The 15,264-nt window shown below is 39.0% G+C and overlaps 1 protein-coding gene across 1 annotated transcript in view; it reads right to left on the bottom strand.

Annotated features, from left to right (window-relative positions):
• The window catches only part of NELL2 (neural EGFL like 2), a 481,448-nt gene extending 472,148 nt beyond the window's left edge, over window positions 1-9,300 (bottom strand). Inside the window, exon 1 of the mRNA XM_061206304.1 lies at window positions 9,282-9,300. The gene's annotated coding sequence lies outside the window, so the exon portion shown is untranslated. The remainder of the gene's footprint in view (window positions 1-9,281) is intronic.
• Between the last annotated feature and the right edge of the window lie 5,964 nt (window positions 9,301-15,264).

The raw sequence follows: 15,264 nt of genomic DNA, 5'->3' as shown, positions 1-15,264 counted from the left end.
AGTCTCTTTTTTCTCTATAAAGTTGAAATAATAACAGGACCTAGATGTTATAGTTGGTGTGAAGGTTAAATAAAATAAGGATGTGAAAATTTTTCATGAACTTCATGGTATTATACTATATATAAAGTAATATAACTTTATAAAATTATCCATTTCAATTATTGTTGAGACCAATTACCACTGATTAAAATTTTTTTATGTTCCAGACAATATGCTATGTGCTACGAATACAAAGATAAATAACACATTGCTCTTACCCTCAAAGAGCTTACAGTTTCCTGGATAAGGGGAAAATAATTTAACTAAAATATGGAAATTTGTGATAAATGTATGCATAGACTCCAAGGGTGCAGAGCTGAAGCCACTAGTCCAATCTTGAGGTACAAGAAAACATCCTGGAGGAAGCAGTGTCTTGAAGCTTAAGGGACAATCTGGAAGAATTGAGTTGAAAAATTCCTAGTTTTTAATTTACCACATTATACAGAAATTGCCCTACTAAGTGTAAGCTATTCATACATTGTTAGCTCCCCTATTGGACTGATAATATCTTTAGGAAGGGACCATGTCTCATTTATCTTTTTGTGTCCCCTGATTCTACTTGAATGTTGTAAGGGATTGAATTCAAGTACTCTGAATACAAATGAAGGTACAGACAACTATGCATATAATTACAAAGATTTTATTATTACTATAATGTTATAGAATTATGAAATTTTAGAGCTGGAATTAGAATTTATCTTGAGGGCATTTAATCCACCATGCAGAGAGCTCTCTCACCTGCCCACTTGCATCTCTTACAAGTGTCCTACATTAATAAATCTACTTCTTGCCTATCACTTTGCCTCTCGCTGAATTCCTTTTGCACTGAGACACAAAGAACCTGAGCCTCAGTAAGTCCAGACACCAGCTCAGCCAGAGAGGAGGAGTGTCCATCCATCCCATCCCCTGCCCTCCTTCCTTTTCTGCTCCTCGGTCAGAATGCTTCATCTGCTACCAACTCTAAGTCCAAACCTGGGAGACCCGTTCCCGTCTCCATTCTTGCCTGGCAACGTACAGAGATTGGTTCAAGATGGCGGAGTAGAAGGACGTCCGCTCACTCCCTCTTGCGAGAGCACTGGAATCACAGCTAACTGCTGAACAATCATTGACAGGAAGACACTGGAACTCACCAAAAAAGATACCCCACATTCAAAGACAAAGGAGAAGCCACCATGAGGTGGTAGGAGGGGCACAATCACAATGAAATAAAATCCCATAACCACTGGGTGGATGACTCAAAAACTGGAGAACAATTATACCACAGAAGTCCACCCACTGGAGTGAAGGTTCTGAGCCCCACATCAGGCTTCCCAACCTGGGGGTCCAGAAACGGGAGGAGGAATTCCCAGAGAATCAGATTTTGAAGGCTAGTGGGATTTGATTGCAGGACTTCAACAGGACTGGGGGAAACAGAGGTTCCACTCTTGGAGGGCACACACAGAAGTAGTGTGCGCATCAGGACCCAGGGAAAGGAGCAGTGACCCCATAGGAGACTGAACCAGACCTACCTGCTAGTGTTGGAGGGGCTCCTGCAGAGGTGGGGGGTGGCTGTGGCTCACCATGGGGACAAGGACATTGGCAGCAGAAGTTCTGGGAAGTACTCCTTGGCATGAGCCCTCCCAGAATCTGCCATTAGCCACACCAAAGAGCCTGTACCCTACAGAGCTGGGTCACCTCAGGCCAAACAACCAGCAGGGAGGGACCTCAGCCCCTCCCATCAGCATACAAGTGGATTAAAGTTTTACGGAGCTCTGCCTACCAGAGCAACACTGAGCTCTACCCACCACCACTCCCTCCCATCAGGAGGCTTGCACAAGTGTCTTAGATAGCCTCATCCACCAGAGGGCAGACAGCAGAAGCAAGAAGAACTACAATCCTGCAGCCTGTGGAACAAAAACCACATTTACAGAAAGACAGACAAAATGAAAAGGCAGAGGGCTATGTACCAGTTGAAGGAACAAGATAAAACCAGAAAAACAACTAAATGAAGTGGAGAAAAACAACTAAATGAAGTGGAGATAGGCAACCAGAAAAAGAATTCAGAATAATGATAGTGAAGATGATCCAGGACCTCGGAGAAAGAATGGAGGCAAAGATTGAGAAGATGCAAGAAATGTTTAACAAAGACCTAGAAGAATTAAAGAACAAACAAACAGAGATGAACAATACAATAACTGAAATGAAAACTACACTAGAAGGAATCAATAGCAGAATAACTGAGGCAGAAGAACGGATAAGTGACCTGGAATACAGAATGGTGGAATTCACTGCTGCGGAACAGAATAAAGAAAAAAGAATGAAAAGAAATGAAGACAGCCTAAGACACCTCTGGGACAACATTAAACACAACAACATTTGCACTATAGGGGTCCCAGAAGGAGAAGAGAGAGAGAAAGGACCCGAGAAAATATTTGAAGAGATTATAGTCTAAAACTTCCCTAACATGGGAAAGGACCTATGAGCTTTCCTTGGCTTACAACCAACATTTCTTAAGGGGTTCAACAGAAAAATTCTGAACAACCAACTTTGAAATGTTGAACTTTTGTGGACATAAGCACACGGACAAAAGAATCATGTACATATACTCAAAATGCTAAAACACCGAAATGTCAAATGGATAAATCAAGCAATTGATCTTTTCAATATTAAATCGTAACCAGAACATCTATTCATGCTTATACTCTTCCTCTGAGTATATTAAACTCAACTCTTCTACCCTTGATATATTTACATTTTCTTCTTGGTGGCTCTTCATATACTTCTTTGTTTGTTTGTTTGTTTTATATACTTTTTAATATACAAGGTGAATAGACTTTGTGTCATTGTTTTGTGCTTTTTTTGTTGTTGAAGTCTAGTTGATTTACAGTGTTGTGCCGATCTCTGCTATACAGCAAAGTGACTCAGTTATACACGTAGAGGCATTCTTTTATACATATAATCTTTTCCATTTTGGTTTATCACAGGATGTTGAATATAGTTCCCTGTGCTGTACAGTAGGACCTTGTTGTTTACCCACCCTGTATATATCATTTACATCTGCTAATCCCACGTTCCCTTTCCTTCCCTCCCCCACCCCTCTTGCCGTTGGCAACCACAAGTCTGTTCTCTATGTCTGTGAGCCTGTTTCTGTTTTGTTCACAGTTAGGTTCATTTGTGCCATATTTTAGATTCCACATATAAGTGATTATCATGTGGTATTTGTCTTTCTCTTTCTGACTTACTTCACTTTGTATGATAATCTCTAGTTGCACCCATGTTGCTGCAAATGGCATTATTTCATCCCTTTTTATGGTTGAGTAGTATTTCATTGTGTGTGTATATATATACCACATCTTCTTTATCCATTCATCTGTCAATGGACATTTAGGTCCATGACTTGGCTACTATGAATAGTGTTGCTATGAACATAGGGGTGCATGTATCTTTTTGAATTATAGTTTTGTCTGGGTATATGCCCAGGAGTGGGATTGCTGGATCATATGGTAATTCTATTTTTAGTTTTCTGAGGAACCTCCACACTGTTTTGCATAGTGGCTGCACCAACTTACATTACCCCCAGTAGTGTAGGAGGGCTCCCTGTCTCCACACCCTCTCCAGCACTTGTTATTTGTAGACTATTTAATGATGGCCATTTTGACTGGTGTGAGGTGGTACCTCATTGTAATTTTGATTTGCATTTCTCTAATAATTAGTGATGCTGAGCATCTTTTCATGTGCTTACTGGCCATCTGTATGTCTTCTTTGGAGAAATGTCTATTAAGATCTTCTGTCCATTTTTCAATTGGGTTGTTTGTTTTTTTGTTGTTGAGTTGTATAAGCTGTTTGTATATTTTGGAGATTAAGCTCTTGTCTGTCACATCATTTGCAAATATTTTCTCCCATTCTGTAGGTTGTCTGTTTTCTACTTTTTAATGATTACTTATATCTTTCTAAAAATCACACCAGAATACACACATTCATACAGAAAATTCATTTATAAAATAGCAACTTTAGCTATGATAATAATGGCAAAATTACCAAAATGTTCTTTAAACTTCTTTTTTTAGCCTTTTCTTCTTGATGGCTCTTCATATACTTTTTCATATACATTACTCATCCCACCTTCCCTACCCTCCTACTTTGCCAAGTGTACTGCTAAACCATTAAAACACCTACAGTGGTTGCATTTGTATTACTTATTGTTACAATAACCCAGGGGGTCTCTCTATGTGTTGCACTTTGCCAGCCAGGGTAGAAGCAATGTGGTCAAAGTGTAGTGCTCTTCTTACCCTTCTAATGTGGTCCTTCCTGGTCTCTGTTGTCCAGAAGGGTGCTTCAGCCTCATCCTCAGGTTCTGGGATTTTCATAACTGTGTCTTGTCTCTGGATAGTTGCTAGTTGGTCTTCTTGTGAGTGAGACTGAGGTCAGGAGCAACATATGTCACCATCTTGATGACATCAACCCCTAATATTTTTAGGTTTAATATTTAGGTCTGTGATCTATTTGAGTTATTTTTATATATTATGCATGGGATGAATCAAAGTTAGTATTTTTTTGCATGTGGATATCCAATTGTTCAAGCATAATTTAGTGAAAAGACTATCTTTTCTCCACTTAAATGCCTTTGCATCTTTGTAGAATTCCACATTTTCTTCATTATTCCAGTTTTGTAAGTCTTGAAATTAGCTACTGTTTACCTTCTAACTTTGGTCTTCTATTTCAGAACTATTTTTGCTATACTAGGTCCTTTGCATTTCCATATGAATTTTAGAACTAAAAGTCTTGTCAATTTCTGACTAAAAGCCTTCTGGGATTTTGCTTGAGCTTGCATTGAATCTAAAAATCAATTTGAGTCAAATTTACGTCTGCTGTCTCTGAACATGTATATTTTTCCATTTATTGAGGTCTTTTAAAATGTCTCTCAGCAATGTTTTGCAGGTTTCAGCTTACAGATCTTTCACATATTTTATCAGAATTGTCCCTGTGATGGGATTTATAGTAAGAACTGTATATTTGGTCTTTGTCCTGGTTCCTAGCACCCTTGGTGCTAAAACCCTCGGAATTTCCTAAGTGGTAAGAGTGATAAAGTTATCTTGATATTCATAACAAACCCCTTTCAACCACACCTGAGTTTATGTTAATGAGGTGACTTCTCCAAAGCACTTAAGGATGGGGGCTGGTTACCAAGGGAATCAACCATGCAATTGGAGAATTAGACTTTCAGTCCCATCCCCCTGACCTCTAGGAATGGGAGAGGGGCTGGAGGTTGAATTGGTGACCAATGGCCAATAATTTAATCAATTATGCCTATGTAATGAAGCCTCCATAACGACCCCAAAAGATGGGGTTTGGACAGCTTCTGGGTTGGTGATCACGTGGAGATCTTGGGAGAGTGGTGCACTCAGAGAGGGTATGGAAGCTCCCCACCCTTTCCCCACACTTTGCCCTAAGCATCTTTTCTGTCTGGCTGTTCCTGAGTTAGTTACATCCTTTTATAATAAACTGGTGATCTAGTAAGTAAAATGTTTCTCTGAGTTTTGTGAGCTGCTCTAGCAAATTAATCAAACTCAAGGAAGGGGTAGAAGGAACCTCCTGTTTATAGCCAGTCAGTAAGAAGCACAGGTGACAACCTGGGCTTGCAACTGGCATCCACAGTTGGGTGGGGTGGGCAGTCTTGTAGGACAGCGCCCTTAACTCCTGAGATATGATGCGTTCTCCAGGTAGATAGGGGCAGAACTAAGTTGAACTGTAGGACATAAATGAATGGTATATGAGAATTGCTTGGTGGTGTGGGGTAATAGACTCATTTTAGTCTAAGTTTTTAATAATTTTAAATACTATTGTAAATGGTATTTTTTAAACTTCAATTTCTGATTATTTCATACCAGTATATAGAAATACAATTTTTTTTGCATATTGATCTTGTATCCTGAAACCTTGTTAAACTAATATATTAGATCTAATAGATTTTTGTACATTCAATTGAATTTTCTACTTAAAAGATCATGTCTTTTGTAAATAAAGACAGTTTTACTTCTTTCTTTCCAATCTGGGTGGCTTTTATTTCTTCTTCTTGCCATATTGAAGAAGCTAGAATCTCCAGTATAATGTTGAAGAGAAGTGTTATGATTCACCATCCTGCTTCTAAGTATTTACTCAAAAAAAATTAAAGTATATATTCATATGAACATTTGTACACAAATGTTTTAGTAGCTTTATTTGTCATAGCTAAAAAGTGAAATAATACAAGTAGGCTATCAACAGATGAATGAAAAATAATAAACTGTAGTAAGTCCATACAATGGAATATTATGCAGCAATATAAAAGAACGAACTATTGATTTGCTACGTGGATGAATCACAAAATAATTATGGTGAGTAAAAGAAGCCATACATTACAATGCTTGGTGTCAGTTTACTTATCTCTTGTAAAAATAAAATGCAGTGTGTGTGTGTGAAAAAATAAAAAAAATTTTAAAAAAAGGAAGCCATACAGAAGAGTACATACTGTATGGTTTCAGGTTATATAAAATTCTGGGAAATGAAAATGTAAATTAAAGGAAAGCAGAACAGTGGTTATTTAGGCATGGAGTTGAGAAAGAGTGGAGAGAAACTGGAAAAAGGGATTACAAATGGGCACGAGGGAACTTTGAGAGGTGATTCATATTTTAATTATCTTGATTGTGGTTATGTTTCACGGGTGCATAAATATGTCAGAATTTATCATTTATATCATAAATGATATAAATCATTTATATCATTTTACACACTTTAAATATGTGTAGTTTATTATATATAAATTATACCTTAATAAAGCTATTAAAACTAGCATTAAAAATAGCACACTACAGGCAATGAATGAAGTCAGGTCCAGGATTATCTGGCTGGAAGTACATATAAAATGTTAAGTCTATCGTATAACCCCACTGCCAAAAACTCCCTAAATGTAGCCCAAACTCTGAGACATCTGAAGAGCAATTTTAAGGCCTGCTTACATTAGGTGACTGAGTGGCAAAGATGGATATATTATCAATTGAAGTGAGAAATAAATATGGAGAAGAGGCAGTTCTCAGAGAAAAGTTCCTAATATTTCTATTGGATTTAAACTGGGAGTGAGAAATACATTTAAGGTATCTAAAGCATGGGATACCAATAGCTATCATGATTATTTTAGGAATAATATGTCATTGGCATGCAGCATAGGTTGGGGATGGAATAAATGAGAGAAAAAACTGGATATAATTAGCATATAATTAGTACTAAGCAAATACTGCTGACTGCTTATATACTGGTAATAAGTGGAGGAAATTTCTGCTCTTTTTCCAGGAAAATGAGGAAAGCTTCTATTGGTGACCTCCCGCTCTCAGTTACAAAGCCATGAGCCATGGTCTCTGACTTCATGGAAACTTTCTTGAACTCATTTTTGGAGATCATTCAGTCCTACTAAGACCCTGGGATATTTGTTCAATTTCTCACACTTATAGCAACAATCCTCTAATAGGTTTTACCCGATGCTCACCCTGCTGTGCATGTTACAAGGCAATGGTTTTATGCAAATATGACTCAACTTCCATTGCTGTCTCCATCCATTGCTTCATCCCAGAGTATCATCAGCTTATTAATTCAGTATTCCAGCTTGATCCTTCACCAGTCTTCATGATTTTTGAAATTTCCACAAGGTTTCTGGTTCATGAGATATTATTAATTTCTTTGCCTCAAATGAAAATGTTGTTCTGTGATCCAAAACCTGAATACCCTAAGCTGCTTCTCATAAACCTAATTTCTGTTGTTTCTATCAAGCTTCTAATATGTATATCTGAATTGCTGGATTTCCCTTGGAAAACTGTATTACAAGTAGCCTCAAAAAGCCAAAGGTCAGAATTCTATTTAAAAGCAAAATTCTACTACAATGTCGCATGTATCACTTGGGAATTTTGAGATGCAATACCTTCCCTTGAGATAGAAGTAAGTATTGATAGTTAACTAAGACAGTAAGTATTTTGCATTTTTGTCTATGTATTCTTAATTGTTTGAATTCAGTAAGTTTGGGGCTCACCAAGTTAGTATTTTATAGTCAAGGCACAATGAATGATACAAAAGAAATCAATGTCATGTCATTCTACTGGTCAGGGCTCTTTCACTTGCTAGTGATAAAACCCAATCTCAGACCAAGTTGAACAAAACAGGCTTCTCATTAGCTTACATAAACAAGAAGCTCACAGGTTTCTAGCTTCAAGCATAGTGGAAGCCAGGTGCTCATATATGCTCATTCTTCCTACCTTGTACAGATCTTCTAGGCACGATGAATACCTGCAGCCCCAAAGACCCACACCCTGCTATCTTAGCAACCGCCACAGAAGGAAAGCAACTTTCCCAGTAGTTCTAGCAGACAATTACCGGGGACAACTCTTCCTGAACTAAGCACTATGGCCAGGGGACTGGGGTGCTCAAATCAGGCCAGGGGCACGGGTCCTCTTTTGCATCTGAAACATGGAGTCACCCATGCTCAAATCATACGGCATGGGTTCTCCTCAGCAATGGAGGGGATTTGTAAACAGATATGATGAACAGATCTTTTCTACAGTTTTCAAGAAGATGATAATATCCTCAAAGACATATCTACAAGGCACTGTAAAATACAAAATCAAATAAAATCAAGTGCCACACGTAGAAGGCAAACTGTATTTGTGCCATAGATTGTCAGACATCTCTCTTGCAGAGAGTCATCAAGAAAAACTTTCAGAGGCAGTGATTTTCCAATATTCTTGTATCCTTCTTTGATATTCGTACTACATATACTGCCAAATCAAACTTCCTAAAGCACTGCTAAAGAGCCTTTGGTAGCTCCTCAATACTTACATAATAAGGCACAGGCATCTCAGTCTGAAGATAATCTATGCAAATTCAATCAATAGTACACATAGCTTCTGACCTTGAATGAAATAACTAGTCTCTTTAAGCCTCAGTTTACTCATTTTATATAATGCCTACTTCAATGGATGTTGGAGGATTGCACGAGCCTATCACAGTATCTGGCTCACAATAGACTCAACAAGTAGAGGAGATACAGTCATTAATATTATTGCTCATATTCCTCCACAGGAACAGCCTTCTTCTCATTATTCTCTTATCAGATCTTCCCAATACTTTCCTCACACAGTGTAAGCTTGAAAAAGACAGAAACCCTGGCTTAGAACTACACCTGTAACATAGTAAGTGTTCAGTACACATTTGTTGAATGAATGAATGAATGAATGTCCTACCTTGTCTCCCACCTTGAATAGTGAACTCATTGAGGAGATGATCCCTGCTCAATTCATTTTTATATTACCTTAAATTCCTAGTTCTGAGCCTGGAACAAAATAAATATTTGTCAAATGAATGACTGAATGGATAAAAACCAAACAATTGCCTCAGTTCTTCATTTTTCCCTTCTCAAACATTAATATAGTCAATGAACATTTTTAACTGCAATCATAATTATCATTCTTAGCATTTTAAGTTTCATATTCAGAGGGAAAATAATGCTACAAATACTATGCCTTTGTGTTCAATCAAACAGACATACAAACTAAAGTTAAAAGCATAAGGACTGACATTTATGTTGCTCAATGACATTAAAAATGTAAAGATTGCTCAGTGATTTGGAGTGCTTTTTCTTAAAACTGTTTGCTTTTCAATCCCAGATAATGAATAGTAAATAGCATGTATTTAATAAAACATTTCTGAAGTCAGAGCCTACTACTGAATGATCAGTAAAATGTGCCTTTCAACATATATGCAGGACTGATATAATCAGCTTTTTAATGAATCCCTAGACGGGAGCAGAAAGTTTTATAAATTCCAAATAGTGAGATTTTTATGAAAGTTATTAGCACACTGTTCACCAAAGAACTTTACGTCATTTCCTGGGATTTTTAACTGTTTTAACGAGGCAACAGTTACAAAAAGACTTAAAGCCTAATCTTTATTGGTGATATAATAGAACAAAGATCCATTTAGCCATTTCTTAAGTCATTCCCCAAGCATTTGCATATTGCATAAGCATGATAAAATAAAGAAGAGATGACTTGTTTTTTCCAAATTCTAATGGGACTGTGTGCTTGAACATGATTTGAACCCATGTTAGTGAATTTCCTAATGGAAAAATATGACCTCCTGTCTTTAAAATTAAATGACCCTTTGGAGACTTTGCTAACATTAAATGACCCATTCAAAACATCTTGATGTATTAATATATGAATCAAAAACATCCGTATCATGTTTGGCTTAAAATACACATTGATTTGAAAATAAAATGGAAAGTTTTTGTAAAAATGTGTGCTTTATTTCGAAGACTGTAAACCATTAAACATATTTTTGATACTATTCTAAAATTTCATTCAGTTGTTTGAAATAATGCTCAGAGAAGTCTCTTTCTTCCTGATATGGGACTCCATAGAACCTTCCAGCAGAGGGTTTTGACCTGAGATCAGTTGACTTGGAGTTGGTCTATTGATAGGTTTCAGGAAGTCCTTGAAACCCCTGAAATTTTGTTCAGAATTCCGTGTATATATATAGACATGTCTTTATTTAAATTGTGTTCAAAGTTTCGTGGGTCTATGCAGACATGTCTTTATCTAGAGTAGAGTTTCTCAATCTTGGCATTATTGAGATTGTGGGCCAGATAACTCTTTGCTGTGGGAGATGTCCTATGAACTATAGGATGTTTAGCATTATCCCTGGCCTCTACCCACAAGATGCCACAAACACAGCCCCAATCATGACTATCAAAAAGACTTCAGACATTACAATGTCCCTGGAGAACCACTGATCTAGAGAGTCCACTGCTCTCATCATATCTTATTCCCAAACAAATCAAGAGCCACTGCTTTAGCGTGTAGAACGAGAGTTCTAGTCACTTCCCCATTGGGCCCCATAGATAAGCATGCTGGTCATAAGCATGATTCCCCCCAAAATGAAACCCATTGCCATTACTTTTGCGGCAGGCAGAGTGATGGACCCCCTATGACCATCCTTCCCCCTGCAAAGTGCAAACCCCTCAAGCTCTATTTTTTCAAAAACCTTTGACTAAGCTCTCCTAATTGCTGGATGGCTTCAGAAGAATCTAAGGATAGGGATTCCTTGGTGGCGCAGTGGTTAAGAATCTGCCTGCCAATGCAGGGGACACGGGTTCGAGCCCTACCAGGAAGATCCCACACGCTGCGGAGCAACGAAGCCCGTGCGCCACAACGATTGAGCCTGCACTGTAGAGCCCGCGTGCCACAGCTACTGAAGCCTGCGCGCCTAGAGCCCGTGCTCCGCAACAAGAGAAGCCACGGCAATGAGAAGCCTGCGCACCTCAACGACGAATAGCCCCTACTCACCGCAACTAGAGAAAGCCCGCGCGCAGCAATGAAGACCCAACACAACCAAAACTAAATAAATAAAATAAATAAATTAAAAAAAAAAAAAAAAAGAAAATCTAAGGATTATGTTTCAAGAGTCATAAGCCTCCTAGGTTTGTTGAGGTTTGTTGCTCACCTTGTTTTGATTCCCCACCACACAACCCAGTGCCTGACTCAAGTAATAGATACATAGTTGGTTAATTATTGGATAATTGCATTATAAAAGCCATGGCATCTATTAAAGCCTATTCTTAATTAAAAGACCCATAGTACGAGGTAGTTCTGGAGTCACTTCCTCCCAAGGTTCTGATTTTCTCTGCCTGCCAACTGTAAATCTGTTGCCTCAGAGATCCTCTCCAGGGCGAACAGAGCCCAGTGAGCCCATTCCACACCACCAAACTGGACCCGCTGGTGGTGGACTCTCTCTCTGCTCCATATAGGTTTGGCCCCGTGTGCAGCTCACAGGTATCCCTGCAGGCATCTAATATTCAAAGTATCCTTCTCACCTCTACTGGAACCCTTGTAGGGTATAGGATAGCTCTCATGCTCTGCTTTCCTTTTGCCAACAAACGCATGGATTTTAACCTGCTTTCCTTTTCTCTTTCAGATTGCTACCACCCCTTCACTGTCCTTGATGTTCTTTTCCAAATCCAATTCTGAAGTGGAATACGATGTCTCTAGCACTCCTCCCTTCCCCCACAACTTTCTTGTCTACCTCACACAGATTGTATTAAACAAAACCAAATTCAGCTACATACTGTTTCATACACCCGAAACATAAGGACATAAAAAGGCTAAAACTACAAGTGTGAAATACCACCCAAAAGAAAGCTAATGTAGCCAAAGAAACTCCAAGTATAAGAGCATCACCAAAGTTAAAGAGGTTTGCTGCATGACAAAAGGTTTGATTCACTGAGAATATAAATCTAAACTTAAATGTACTAATAAAATAACTTCAAACTATGTGAAGCAGAATTTGACAGACCTACCTGAGCAACTTGACAAATACTCTATTACAATGAGATTTTAATATTAACTTTCTCAGTGATTGTATCAAACAAACCCTAAATTAATAAGTATATAAATATTTGGCAATACTGCTACAAGATTGATCTAATATACATATGTATTTCAAACCTTGTCCATGTGATGCACTCTCTAATAAAATATTTCATACCGATTTCTCTACATAAACCTATACTATCTCCTTCCTATCCTCTCTCGGCTGAGTTCTTTGCTACTTTGAGAAATTTTAAGCAGTAAGAATTTCTGCCTCTACCACATCTGCCCACTTAGCAGTATCTTCACCTTTACTCTACCTTCTCACATTTGCTACAGATGAAGTATCTGTGCTCCTATGTAAAAGCCAGCCCCTGCCCTTGTGCTTTAGACCCCATCCCTTCTAGCTTCTTTCCTCCAACTGTCCTCCTTTCCCTCCTGTTTCGTTCTTCTGGATCATTCCTATTAGCATTCCCATTAGCATAATCCTACCTCCTGGAAATACTGCTCTGCTCCCATTTGCTAGTAACTACTGTCTCCTAACCCTCTCCTCTGATACTCTCAAATCTACTCTAGTCCGGCTTTCACACCCATCACTCCACTGAAACTGTTCCTGTCAAGGTTTCCGATGCTAAATAGTGGTCTTTTCTGAGTTCCCATCTTACTATGCTATTGCCAGCATTGATCCACTCTCCCCTTCTTTATTCCCTTTCTTCATTAGCTTCTAGGACACCCATCCCCTTGGCTTTCCTCCCACTTCAGAGTTTGGTCCTCAGTCTCTTTTACTGGTTCCTCATCTTCTCTCAGATGTCTTAACATTGGAGAGTCTCAGGGCCCAGTCTCTTTGGTCCTGTCCTCTTCCCTACTCACTCCCTTGGCAACCTCATCCAGTCAGGGTTTAAGTACTGTCTATATACTAATGTACATCCCAAATGTACATCTCCAGCCCAAGCTTAGCTCCTGAAATCTAAGTTTGTTTATCAAATTACAAGTTCTCCACTTGAAGAGCTCATTCACATCACGAACTCAAGATGTTTAAAACTTAACATCTGATCTTCCCCCAAGAACCTAACTCACCCACAGACTTCCTACCTCAGTTAATGATGATCCCATCCCTCCGCGAGCCCAGGCAAAAACCTTGGAGTCATCCTTATTCCCTCTGTCTCATACCACCTTTATTCTGTCAGGAAATCCATTTGGCTCTATCTTTAAAACATATCCAGAATTCAACCACTTGTCTTTACCACCATGCTACTACCATGGGCCAAGCCACCATTATCTCCTCCAAGGATTGTTACACTACCCTCTTGACTTTCCTGCTTCTATCCTTCTCCTTTAGTCTATTCTCAACACAGTGGCCACAATGACCCTTTGACAGTGTAAATCACATTATATCACTTCCCTGTTCCCCGTCACTCAGAGTAAACGCCAAAGACCTTACAATGAAATACACCTCATTATCTGACCTCTTCTGTCACTATTCTGTTTACACCCCTCCGGTCACACTGCCTCCTTGCTGTCCTTTGAACATACCACTCAAGTTCCCACTTACCAGTATCTCCATCTATGTGCTCTGTCTTCCTGCTTAGATCCTTTGCATTCCCTTTTCCAGCGGCCTAAAATGCTCTCCCCACAGATACCCACATGACTAATTTCCTCACCTTCTTCAGATCTTTGCTCAGATGTCATCTTTTTAGTGAAGCCTTCCATGACCCCTTTATTTATAATAGCAAAAATCACCTCCAGTCCTCCTGTATTACATTCCCCCCCCCAGCCTTTATCAGATTCTTACACTCTTCTAATATACTTACATACTACACTCATGATTTGTTATCTGTCTTCCTCCACTAGAATGTAAGCTCTTAAGGGCAAAGATTTCTGTCTGCTTTGTTCACTGGTGTATCTCAGGCACTTCAAAGAGTTCCTGGTGCACATTCCTCTCCTTGCACGTGCTTAGTAGAAATTTGTTAAATGAAAGAACTTCTCCCCAAAAACCATCAGGGAGTTTGGGGGTTTTGAGCCACTCATTCTCCTTGCGTGGCGCTTGCAATAAACCTTTCTCTCCTCCAAACTCCAACGTTAAGGTTTGTTTGGCCTCACTGTGCACATGAACCTGGGTTTGGCAACATCTTCAATGGGCTCCAATCTGGCTTTCACTTACATTTAAGACTATTTTTGTCAATGTCATTTTCATTCTCTCTGTTGTCAAATTCAAAGAGCTTTTCTCTGTCCTTATCTTATCTCTCAGCAGCATTCCAGAAGGAGGTTAACCTTTTCTTCTTTGTTATAATCTTCTCTTGGCTTCCTGACACAATGCATTCTTGCTTTTCCTCTTACCTCACTGCCTGCTCCTTCTCAGAGAGGGTACCTCCTTCACAAACTCTCTTTGCTGGTGTTCCTCAGAGTCATTCCAGGGCCCTCTTCTTCTGTTTTCTCTCTACACCTTTTCTTATGTGATCCCACCCAATAGTTTTAAATACCACCTATACTTTGATGATTCCCAAATTGGTATCTCCAGTATGGATGTCTCCTCTCAACCCCAGGTACTCATAACCAACTTTAACCAATGTCCATTGAGTGACTCAACAGCTTCATGAACCCAAAATTGAATTTCCAGTTCAAACTCGTTCCCCATACCTTCACTGTCTTAGTAAATGTCTTCTTTGCTCATCTCACTGCTCAACCCACAAGCCTCAGAATCTTTGTGATCCCTTCATTTCCGTCATTCATCACATTTAATCCATCAGAAAGCCCCACTGATTCTAGCTTTACAGCCTATCTCAAATATATCCATTTCTTTCCATTTAAACTGCCATCAACTTTGTCCATGCCACCGTCATTTCCTCATTTCCCCTCTAGT

This window comes from Eubalaena glacialis, chromosome 11 (genome assembly GCF_028564815.1).
Source record: "Eubalaena glacialis isolate mEubGla1 chromosome 11, mEubGla1.1.hap2.+ XY, whole genome shotgun sequence".
Lineage (NCBI taxonomy): Eukaryota > Metazoa > Chordata > Mammalia > Artiodactyla > Balaenidae > Eubalaena > Eubalaena glacialis.
The sequence above is the reverse complement of the archived record's forward strand: the minus strand, read 5'-3'. Positions and strand labels throughout refer to the sequence as shown.